Source organism: Etheostoma spectabile, chromosome 16 (genome assembly GCF_008692095.1).
Source record: "Etheostoma spectabile isolate EspeVRDwgs_2016 chromosome 16, UIUC_Espe_1.0, whole genome shotgun sequence".
In the NCBI taxonomy this organism is placed as follows: domain Eukaryota; kingdom Metazoa; phylum Chordata; class Actinopteri; order Perciformes; family Percidae; genus Etheostoma; species Etheostoma spectabile.
The window spans coordinates 26,592,540-26,604,438 of record NC_045748.1 but is presented as its reverse complement, the minus strand read 5'-3'; positions in this window follow the sequence as shown (position 1 = coordinate 26,604,438).

Below are 11,899 nucleotides of genomic sequence, written 5' to 3'. Positions count from 1 at the left end.
AAAGTCATAGTATGGTATGTCGAAAAATTATAAAAAAAGTCATAGTATAGTACGTCGAAAGTCGTAAAAAGTCATAGTATGTCGAAAAAAATCATAAAAAGTCATAGTATTGTTGGTCGAAAAAGTCGCAGTCAAAAAAAGTCATAGTATGTCGAAAAAATTATAAAAAGTTGTAGTATGTCAAGAAAAATTATAAAAAGTTATAGTATAGTATGTCGAAAAAATTATAAAAGGTTGTAGTATAGTATGTCGAAAAAAATCATAAAAAGTCATAGTATGTCATAGTATAGTGTGTCAAAAATCATAAAAAGTCATTAAAAGTTATAGTATGTCATAGTATAGTGTGTCAAAAATCATAAAAAGTCATTAAAAGTTATAGTATGTTGAAAAAATTATAAAAAGTTATGGTGTAATATGTCGAAAAAAGTCCGAAAAATTCATAAGTCATAGTATGTCGAAAAAATAATAAAGTCATAGTATAGTATGTCGAAAAAAAAATAAAGTCATAGTATAGTATGTCGAAAAAAATCGTAAAAAGTCATAGTATAGTATGTCGAAAAAGTTGTAAAAAGTCATGGTATGTCAAGAAAAATCATAAAAAGTCATAAGTCATGTCGAAAAAAGTCAGAAAAAAAATATAAAAAGTCTATTAGTATGTCAAAAAATTATAAAAAGTTATAGTATGTCAAAAATTATAAAAGTATATAGTATATCGAAAAAATCATAAAAAGTCATAGTATTGTATGTCGAAAATATTAAAATCATAGTATGTCTAAAAAATTATAAAGTCATTGTATAGTATGTAAAAAACCCTAAAAAATCAAAAAAATTTATGGGTAGGTTAAAAAAATTTAAAAAACTTAGGGTTTTGTAATTGTCAAAAAAAGCCCGAAAAATTCAAAGTCAATTTAATGTCAAAAAAAAAAAAAAGTCTAGTATAGTATTCGAAAAAAAAAAAAGTCAAGTTTTATTTTGGAAAAAAATCGAAAAAGCCCATAGTTAGTAGGGTCGAAAAAAGTTGAAAAAAGGTAATGGGGATGCCCAGGAAAAAATTAAAAAAAAAATCAAAAAGTATAGAAATTTTGAAAAAAATTAAAAAAATTTATGTATGTAAAAAAAAATTTAAAAGTCTAAAATTTATATATCGAAAAAAACCCCAAAAAAAAAGTAAATAGTAGTATGTCAAAAAATATTAAAAAGTCTAGTATGTAAAAAAAAAAATTAAAAAAAGTCATTGTATAGATGTAAAAAAAAAAAAAAGCCCTTTTAAAAGTTAATTTATGTTAAAAAAAATTATAAAAGTTAGGGTTTGGAAATTTTTCAAAAAAAGTCCAAAAAATTTCAAATTTTATGGGAGTCGAAAAAAAAAAAAAATAATAGTTAGTTTTGCAAAAAAAAATCTTTAAAATTTTCATGTATAGTAGTCGAAAAAAAAAAAAAATCATGTATAGTATTTCAAAAAAAAAATAAAATCATGTTTTATTATGTAAAAAAAAAAAAATAAAACCCAAGTATAGATGCCAAAAAAAAAAAAATCATAGTATAGTATGTCAAAAAAGTCAGAAAAAAAAAAAAAAAAAGTCATGTTAGAAATGAAAAAAAATTTTAAAAAAAATTCATAGTTATATTATTTCAAAAAAAAACAAAAAAAAAGTTAAGCCCCATGGGTATAGTATGTCAAAAAAAGGCAAAAAAAAAAATCATAAAAAGCCCTAGTATATTATGTAAAAAAAATTAAAAAAATTTATAGTATTTTAAAAAAATTAAAAAAAAGCATATTATAGTATATCGAAAAAAATCAAAAAAGTCATAGTATTGTTGTCGAAAAAGTCTTAAAGAAAAAAAAAATCATAGTATTTTTAGCATTTTTAAAAAAATAAAAAAACCCATAAAAAAGGTCATATTTTAAAATTTTAAAAATTAAAATTATGGGATGCCCGAAAAATTAAAAAAAAAAGTCATGAAAATTTTGGTCAAAAAAATTTAAAAAAGTCTTTTAAAGGTCAAAAAAAATTTAAAAAAATTTATATATTTTAAAAAATTAATAAAAAGTTCATTTTGTCAAAAAAATTCAAAAAAGTCCGAAAAATAAAAAAGGATAGTATGTCAAAAAAAAAAAAATTAAAAAAGGGGATTATTTCAAAACAAAAAAAAACCCAAAAAAGTAGGAAAAATCATAAAAGGGTTTCCCCCCCAAAATAAAAAAGTCGGGGGAGGAAAAAAATTTAAAAATATAGTATAGAAAAGGTCGAAAAAAAAAAAAAATTCATAGTATAGTATGTGAAAAAAAAATAAAAAAATTTAAAAAGGTTTGGGATTTCGAAAAGTCAAAAAAAAAAATCAAAAAAAAAGTCATAAAAAGTAGGGGAAAAATTTAATAAAGTCATGTATAAAAAAGTCAAAAAAAAAATTTTTAAAAATTTAAAAGTCTGTAAAAATTTAAAAAAAATTTAAGAAAAAAAAACCCATAAAAAGTCAATTATTTTTCAAAAAAATTTTAAAAAAAAAAAAGTTTAGAAAAGTTTTTCAAAAAAATTAAAAGCCCTTAGTTTTTATTCAAAAAAATTCCCCCCATTTAAAAAAATAAAAGTTTTGTAGGGTCAAAAAAATAAATAAAAATTTAAAGAGTATTGAAAAAAAGGTTTAAAAAAAAAAAACCCAAAAAACCCCAAAAAAGTATATATTTTAAAATAATAAAGGGAAATGGTTTTAAAAAAATTTAAAAAAATCATTTAATGTAAAAAAATTAAAAAAAAATATATTTTGAAAAAAAATTTGAAAAAAGTCTGAAAAAAAAATAAAAATTTAATTGATGTAAAAAAAATTATAAAAAGCAAGTTTGGTAAAAAAATTAAAAAAAGCCCATGGTATTTATGCAAAAAAAATAAAAACTCATAAAATTTCATAGTAAAGATGTTGAAAATTTTTAAAAGCCCTGTATTTCAAAAAAAATTAAAAAAAAGGGTTATAGTAAGTTTGCCCAAAAAAAGAAAAAAAATCAAAAATTCGAAAAACTTTAAAAAAAGTCATAGTAAAAGATTTTAAAAAAATTTTAAAAAAATTTAATTTATGTCAAAAAATTTAAAAAGCCCATAGTTAGTATTGGGAAAAAATCAAAAAAAAAATTTTATATAGAAAGTATTGTTAAAAAATTTTTAAAAAGTCATAGTATTTTAAAAAATTTTTAAAAAAGGTTTGTAAAGATTTTAAAAAAAATTAAAAAAATCAAAAAGCCCAAAAAAACCCAAAAATAAAAGTCATAGTAGTTTGCAAAATAATAAAAAGTATAGTATGTGGGAAAAAAATTTTAAAAAAAGTTAAAAGTTGTCCAAAAAAATAAAAAGTCAAGTATGGAGGAAAAAAAATAAAGAAAAAAATTAAAAATTTTATTTTTATTCAAAAAAAGGTCGTAAAAAAGTCAAAAAACTTTCATAGTTTTAAAATTGTATGTATGTTGAAAAAAAAAAATCAAAAAAAGTATAGTTTGTCAAAAAAATTCAAGTATGAAGGTTAAAAAAATATAAAAAGTCTAGTATGGTCGAAAAAATTAAAATCAAAAAAAGTAAGAAATAGTATTTTGAAAAAAAAAAATCTTAAAATTTTTTTCAGAAAAAATCATATTATAGATTTTAAAAAAATTTAAAGCCCTTAGAAATAGTATTTTAAAAAATTTTAAAAAGTCATAGAAATTGTCAAAAAAAAATAAAAAGTAAAGTAGTTGTAAAAAAAAATTTTAAAAAAAGTCATATTTAATTTGTCAAAAAATAAAAAAGTATGTAAAAGGTTTTCAAAAAAAAAACTAAAAAACCCATGTAGAAAAGTCGAAAAAGTCGTAGGAAAAAAAAAAGTCATAGTAGGGGTATTTTGAAAAAAATCAAAAATTCCAGAAGTAAAAAGTCAAAAATTTCATATAAAAGATGGGGAAAAAAAAATAAAAAGTCATGGGGAAAAAATTTAAAAAACTTTTTTAAAAAAATTAATTTATAGGTATGAAAAAAAAATTTTAAAAAAGTCTAGTTTTTCGAAAAATTAAAAAAAAATTATAGTAAGAAAAATTTTCAAAAAGGGGAAAAAAAAAAGTCATGGATTTTGAAAAAATTATAAAAAGTCATAGAAAGAAATGTCGAAAAAAAAATTTAAAAAGTATAGTATGTCAAAAAATTTAAAAAAAGCCCTAGTATATTATGTAAAAAAAACCAAAAAAAAGTCATAGTATGTAGGTCAAAAAAAACTCAAAAAAAATCAAAAAATCAAAAAAATTCAATAAAGTCATATTTGGGTCGAAAAAAATAAAAAAGTAAAGTATAGTATTTCAAAAAAAAAGTAAAACATCTTTTAAGTATGGAGAAAAAAATAATAAAAACCCTATTTATTTCAAAAAATTTAAATAAAAATTATAGTATGTTGCAAAAAAAATCATAAAAAAGTTGGTATTGATGTAAAAAAAAAATTCGTAAAAAGCCCAAAAAAAGTCATTTTTGGTTTAAAAAAAAATCTTTAAAAAAAAAAAAAAAAAATTCAAAAAGGGCCCAAAAGGAGAAAAATTTTTAAAAAAAGTTTCGGGAAAAAAAATCATAAAAGTCAACCCCCTTTTTGAAAAAAAATTATAAAGGGGGGGGCCCCCTTAGATTCGTTATTTTCCCGAAAAAATCGTATTAAAAAAGGGCCCCCTTTTGGGGTTAAGTAAGTGGGGAAAAAAAAAAAAAAAAAATTTTAAAAAAATAAAAAGTCAAAAAAGGTTGGTCAAAAAATTAAAAAGCCATTGTATTAAAAGAAAAGGTCAAAAAAATAAAAATTTAAAAAGTTTTAAAAGTATGTAAAAAAAAAAAAATCTTTAAAAAGTATTAGTTTTGGGTATGTCGAAAAAAAAAGTAAAAAAAATTTTTAAAGTTTTCCCCCAAAAATAAGGAAATTAAAAATTTAAAAAAGTTTTAGAAAATTTTAAAAAAAAAAAGTTTAAAAGTATAGGTATGGGGGGAAAAAAAAAAAAATTTTTAAAAGTATAGTTTTGTAAAAAAAAGTCAAAAAAATTAAAAAAAGCATTTTTTGGTTGTAAAAAAATTTTAAAAAGTCATAAAAGTATGTCAAAAAAAAATAAAAAAAGGTAGGTTTAGTATTTTGAAAAAAATTAAAAAAGTCTGTATGTAAAAAAAAAAAATTAAAAAAAGGTTTAGTAAAAGTATGTCGAAAAAATTTTCAAAAAAATAAAAAAAGTCGAAAAAAAACAAAAAAAGCATAGTATGTTGTCGGGGAAAAAAAAAAAAATTTTAAAAAAGGTTTGATTTTAAAAAAAATTTATAAAAAGTCAAGATAGAAATTCAAAAAAAATAAAAAAAAAGTCTGTTTTTGTATGTGGAAAAAAAAAAAGAAAAAAAAAAACTCAAGAAAATTAAAAAAGTAGGGAAAAAAAAAATTTAAAAAAAGTCATTGGTATGCCCAAAAAAAAAAAAGTCAAGTATATTTATTCAAAAAAAAATCGAAAAAAGGGTCATAGTTATTTATTTCAAAAAAATAAAAAAAAGGCATGGGATGTAAAAAAATTATAAAAAGTTTAGTAAGTATGTAAAAAAAAAAATCATAAAAAGCCCTTAGTATTTTTAGGCAAAAAACGGAAAAAAAATTTAAAAAAAATTTCTTTGGTTTTGTTAAAAAAATTTCTTTTTTAAAAAAAAAATCAAAAAAAGCCCATGAGGGGCATGTAAAAAATATTTTAAAAACCCTATTTATATAAAGTCAAAAAAAAAAAAATTCAAAAAAAGTCACCCCCTTTGGTAGATCGAGGGGCTGAAATCCTGCTGGGGCACTTTGGGGGGGTCGGGCCCAAGGACGCCCACCCCCTTCCAAAACCGTGAGAAGATGGCCCGGTAGGGGGGCCCCACCAAAAGACACCTAAAACTACTGGGCCCCCAAATGAAAAACGGGGTTTGGTAAAATGGGCCTTCGGGGCCGTTTTGAAAACCCAGTGGCAAAGACTTGTCCTGGGGAAGGGGGACGGTTTTTAGGAATTTTTAAAAAACCGGATCTGTTTTAAAATAACCATTAAAAAACAAATCATTTAAAAAGTAAAAGGGTCATGTTTTGGGTTGCAAAAATTTTAAAAAAAGCCTTTGGGTATGTAAAAAAAAAGTAAAAAGGGAAAAATCACAAAAAGTCGGGAAAAAGTCAAAAAGTCAAAGTTAGTATGTCAAAAAAAAAATCTGAAAAAAAGCCCAAGGGGAGTATGGCGAAAAAGTCTTTTTAAAGTCAAAAAAAGTCATAGTTTTGTAGCAGGGGGGGGGAAAAAAAAATCATTAGAAAGTAAGGAAATGTAAAAAAAAAGTTTGGGTTAAAGAAAGTTGGGAAAAATATTAAAAAGCAAGTATGTGAAAAAAAAAAAAAAGGGTTTATAGTAAGTAGGTCCCCCAAAAAAAAGGGCAAAAAAAAATTTCAAAAAAAGCCCAGAAAAAAATCATGAGGGTCAAAAAATTTTTTAATAAAGTCATAGTATAGTATGTCGAAAAAATAATAAAAAGTCATAGTATGTCAAAAAATTATAAAAAGTCATAGTATAGTATGTCAAAAAAAATCATAAAAAGTCATAGTATTGTATGTCGAAAAAGTCGTAAAGTCAAAAAAAGTTATAGTATCTGTCAAAAAAGTCATAGTATAGCATGTCGAAAATTTTAAAAAGTCATAGTATGTTGAAAAAATCATAAAAAGTTATAGTATAGTATGTTGAAAAAAATTATAAAAAGTCATAGTATAGTATGTCAAAAAAAGTCAGAAAAATCATAAAAAGTCATAGTATAGTATGTCGAAAATAATAAAAAGTCATAGTATGTCGAAAAAATTATAAAAAGTCATAGTATAGTATGTCGAAAAAAATCATAAAACGTCATAGTATAGTATGTTGAAAATATTAAAAAGTCATAGTATGTCGAAAAAATTATAAAAGGTTGTAGTATAGTATGTCGAAAACAGAAAAAAACCCAAAAAGTCGAAAGTCATAAAGTCATAGTAGTTGAAAAATAAAAAGTCATAGTATATGTTGAAAAAAATTATAAAAGTCATAGTATAGTATGTCAAAAAGTCAGAAAACATAAAAGTCAAGTATAGATGTCGAAAAAATCATAAACGTCTAGTATAGTGTCGAAAAAAATCATAAATCATGTTAGTATGTGAAAAATTAAAAAGTATAGTATGTCGAAAAATTATAAAGGGTTGTAGTATAGTATGTCGAAAAAGTCAAAAAATACAAAAGTCAGAAAAGTCAGAAAGTATAGTATGTTGAAAAAATACTAAACGTCATAGTATAGTATGTGAAAAAAATCGTAAAAGTTATAGTTGTCGAAAAAATTATAAAAGTCAGTAGTATAGTATATCGAAAAATCATAAAAAAAGTAAGTGTATGTCGAAAGTGTAAAGTCAAAAAAGTCATAGTATATGTATGTATGTTGAAAAAAAATCTAAAAAGTCATAGTATAGTATGTCAAAAAAATTAAAAGTCATAGTATAGTATGTCGAAAAAAATCGTATAAAAAGTCATAGTATAGTATGTCGAAAAAAATAATAAAAAGTCATAGTATTGTATGTCGAAAAAGTCGTAAAGTCAAAAAAAGTCATAGTATATGTATGTATGTTGAAAAAAAATCATAAAAAGTCATAGTATAGTATGTCAAAAAATAATAAAGTCATAGTATAGTATGTCGAAAAAAATCGTAAAAAGTCATAGTATAGTATGTCGAAAAAAATAATAAAAAGTCATAGTATGTCAAAAAATTATAAAAAGTTATAGTATAGTATGTCAAAAAAAATCATAAAAAGTCATAGTATTGTATGTCGAAAAAGTCGTAAAAAGTCAAAAAAAGTCATTGTATGTTGAAAAAAATCGTTAAAAAAAAATCATAAAAAGTCATAGTATGGCATGTCAAAAATATTTTTAAAAATCATAGTATATCAAGTCGAAAAAAAAATCATAAAAAGTCACTCCCTTGTGAGATCGAGGGCTGAAATCCTGCTGGGGCAGCTTTGGTGGGTCTGGGTCCAAGGACGTCCCCCCCTTCCGACCTGTGAGAAGATGGTCCGGTACGTATGACACCGAAGACACCTAGACCTACTAGACCCTACTGAAGACCGGGCTTGTAGACTGGGCCTCTCTTTAGGCCGTGCAGCCAGTGGCAAAGACTTGTCCTGGTGGAAGGAGACGGTTTTAGGAAGTTTCAAAACAGGATCTGTGTTCAAATACATTAAAAAATCAAATCATAAAACGTCATAAGTCATAGTATAGTATGTCGAAAATATTAAAAAGCCATAGTATGTCGAAAAAAGTCAGAAAGAAAATCACAAAAAGTCAGAAAAAGTCATAAAGTCATAGTATAGTATGTCGAAAAAAATCGTAAAAAGTCATAGTATTGTATGTCGAAAAAGTCGTAAAGTCAAAAAAAGTCATAGTATATGTATGCATGTTGAAAAAAAATCATAGAACGTCATAGTATATGTCAAAAAAGTCATAGTATAGCATGTTGAAAATATTAAAAAGTCATAGTATGTCGAAAAAATTATAAAAGGTTATAGTATAGTATGTCGAAAAAAGTCAGAAAAATCATAAAAAGTCAGAAAAAGTCATAGTATGTCGAAAAAATAATAAAGTCATAGTATAGTTGTAAAAAAAAATAAAAAAAGTCATAGTAGTCAAAAATTAAAAAAAATCAGTATAGTATTCAAAAAAAACATAAAAAGCTAGTTGTTCGAAAAAGTCGTAAAGTAAAAAAAATAAGTATTTCAAAAAGTCAAGTATAGCAGTCGAAATTTTAAAAAATCATTATGTTAAAAAACATAAAAAGTTAAGAAGTATTTTAAAAAAAATTATAAAATCATAGTTGTATGTCAAAAAAAAGTCAAAAAAAATATAAAAGTTAATATTATGTCGAAAATAAAAAAAATATAGTATGTCAAAAAAATTATAAAAAGTCATAGTATAGTTGTCGAAAAAATCATAAAACTCTTTAATAGTATGTTGAAAATATTAAAAACATAGTTGAAAAAAAAAAATTAAAAAAGGGTTGTGGGAAGTAGTCAAAAAATCAAAAAAAAACAAAAAAAAGTCAAAAAATCAATAAAGTCTTTATGTTGAAAAAAATTAAAGTCATATATGTAGGGCAAAAAAAAATCGAAAAATTTTAAGCTGCAAAAATTATAAAAGTCATAGAATATTCGAAAAAATCATAAAATCTAGATTGATGTCAAAAAAAGTGAAACAAAAATTATAGTAATGTAGTTTTAAAAAAAAAATCATAAAACGATGGGATATGTAAAAAAAAATCATTTTAAGCATGTTAAAATAAAAAAAGCAAGTTGTCAAAAAATTTAAAAAGTCAGTATATTTTGCAAAAAAATCAAAAAAAGTATAGTATTTCGAAAAAAACTCAGAAAAATCAAAAAGTCAAAAAAGTCTTTAATTTCATGTTTTTAAAAAAAATAAAGTCATAATGATTCAAAAAAATCGAAAAAGCAATATATATTCGAAAAAAATAAAAAAAAAGTAATATGTCAAAAAAATAAAAGCATAGTAATAGAAAAAAAAATATAAAGTTTTTGTTGTCAAAAAAAATCATAAAAGTATGTTTTGTAGTCAAAAAAAGTCGTAAAGTCAAAAAACTAGTTTTGTAAAAAAAAAGTCTGATGCGTTAAATTTTAAAAAAAGTTAGTATTTTTAAAAAATTAAAAAGCTATTAGTTGTCGAAAAAAAAAGTATGTAGTCAAAAAAAATTAAAAACGGCCTAGTATAATGTAAAAAAAATCATAAAAATCATAGTATAGTATAAAAAAAAACTCGAAAAATCATAAAAAGTCAAAAATCAAAAAAAGTCTGTATTCAAAAAATATAAATCATATTATATTGCGAAAAAATTTTAAAATCAAGTTAGAGTCAAAAAAAAAAATAAAAAAGATAGTATTCAAAAAAATAAAAATTATTTGTATGTCAAAAAAAATCATAAAAAGTCTAGTATTGTATGTCGAAAAAGTCGTAAAAAGTCAAAAAAAGTCATTGTATGTTGAAAAAAATCGTTAAAAAAAATCATAAAAAGTCATAGTATGGGCATTGTCAAAAATATTTTAAAAATCATAGTATATAAAGTCGAAAAAAAAATCTAAAAAGTCACTCCCTTGTGAGATCGAGGGCTGAAATCCTGCTGGGGCAGCTTTGGTGGGTCGGGTCCAAGGACTTTCCCCCCCTTCGACCTGTGAGAAGAGGTCCGGTACGTATGACACCGACGGGACACCTAGACATACTAGACCCTACTGAAGCCCGGGGCTTGTAGACTGGGCCTCTCTTTAGGCCGTGCAGCCAGTGGCAAAGACTTGTCCTGGTGGAAGGAGACGGTTTTAGGAAGTTTTCAAACAGGATCTGTGTTCAAATACATTAAAAATCAAATCATAAAACGTCATAAGTCATAGTATAGTATGTCGAAAATATTAAAAAGCCCATAGTATGTCGAAAAAGTCACAAAAGTCAGAGCAGTTTAACAAAGAACTTCAAAACGTGAGTTTCTCTCTCTCTGTTCTCCAGACTCTGTCAGGCTGTGAATGGGACTAGTCTTGTTCAGGCAGACTGGAGGTAAAGTCTAACCAGTCTACCAGACCTGGTCCTCAGTGTGTGAAGAAGACTTTGACCTGCAGGATGCAGAGGTGGTCTGCAGGGAGCTTGGCTGTGGGGCTCCTTCAGTCCTCCAGGGGGCGCTCTATGGAGACATGGAGGCTCCAGTGTGGACCAAAGAGTTCCAGTGTAGAGGCCATGAGTCTGCTCTGCTGGACTGTGACAGCTCAGATAGAAACACCTGCTCTTCTGGCAAAGCTGCTGGACTCACCTGCTCAGGTAAAAGAAAACATTTCTAAATCAATCTGTTTTAAAGCCAATGTGATAGGTGTGAATGTTTTCACTCTAGCTGTGTTTCCATCTACACATTTTTATCCGAATTAAGTGACAGTGGATGAAAAAGGCCCCCTGGAAACAGTCAAATTTGATTGAATTTCATCAATATTGAAGGAAATACGTTCGGTCTCCTCTGATTTGCTCTTGATGATATTTGGCTTACGAGATAAACGCTGATGGAAACGTTATTTGCCGGATAAAAAATGAATTGCGATTAAGTTTTAGGTCATTTTATGGTTGCAACCCGCCACTAAACAAAGAAGAAGAAGAAGTTGTAGTTTTTATACATTAACGTTACATTAAACTGCCACAAGGGACCGTTTGGTATTTTTGGAATGGACAACAGGAGGAAAATAGGGGAGGGTCATGTCTTTATGTTTTTATTCCCCATCGCTAGCAGATGGATCTAGCAGTTTCCTTGAGAATGCAACCCAAACAGCTAACTGCGCCACCTGTTGCCAAAGTATTGTCACTGACATGGAGCTGGAATATAATGAAGCTAACTAGCTCCAAGGTTCACGTTGCCTTGAGCTCGAGCACCCCCAGAAAACACTGAGCATCCATGTGTGCCAGACTGCCTGTAGGCTACATATATGATATGTATGTTGATCGCACTTACGTATCAGTTAAACTTCTCATCTTCAGTCCTGTCCAGCTCACAGGCTCACAGCTTCTGAACTCCAACACAGTTGGCCCATAATTGCAATTAGCCATCAATTTTAGTAAAATCGCCCATATTTGAGCCCTACATAAAAAAAAAAAAAGTCTCAGAAGTGGAATTAGTAATGAAATAGCAGACAAAAAGTGCATAAAGTTTCCAATTGTTGACCACAACAGCAATCCATGGTTGTTGGGTTTGTTGCAGCGCTTTGCACACCAACACACTAAACTCTGAATTTCTGATTGGGGGGGGGGGGGGGGGACAGGTGTCAGTATGTGCTTTGTTGAATGGTGTTTACTAGAGGAGAAACTTAGTATTTGAAGTAA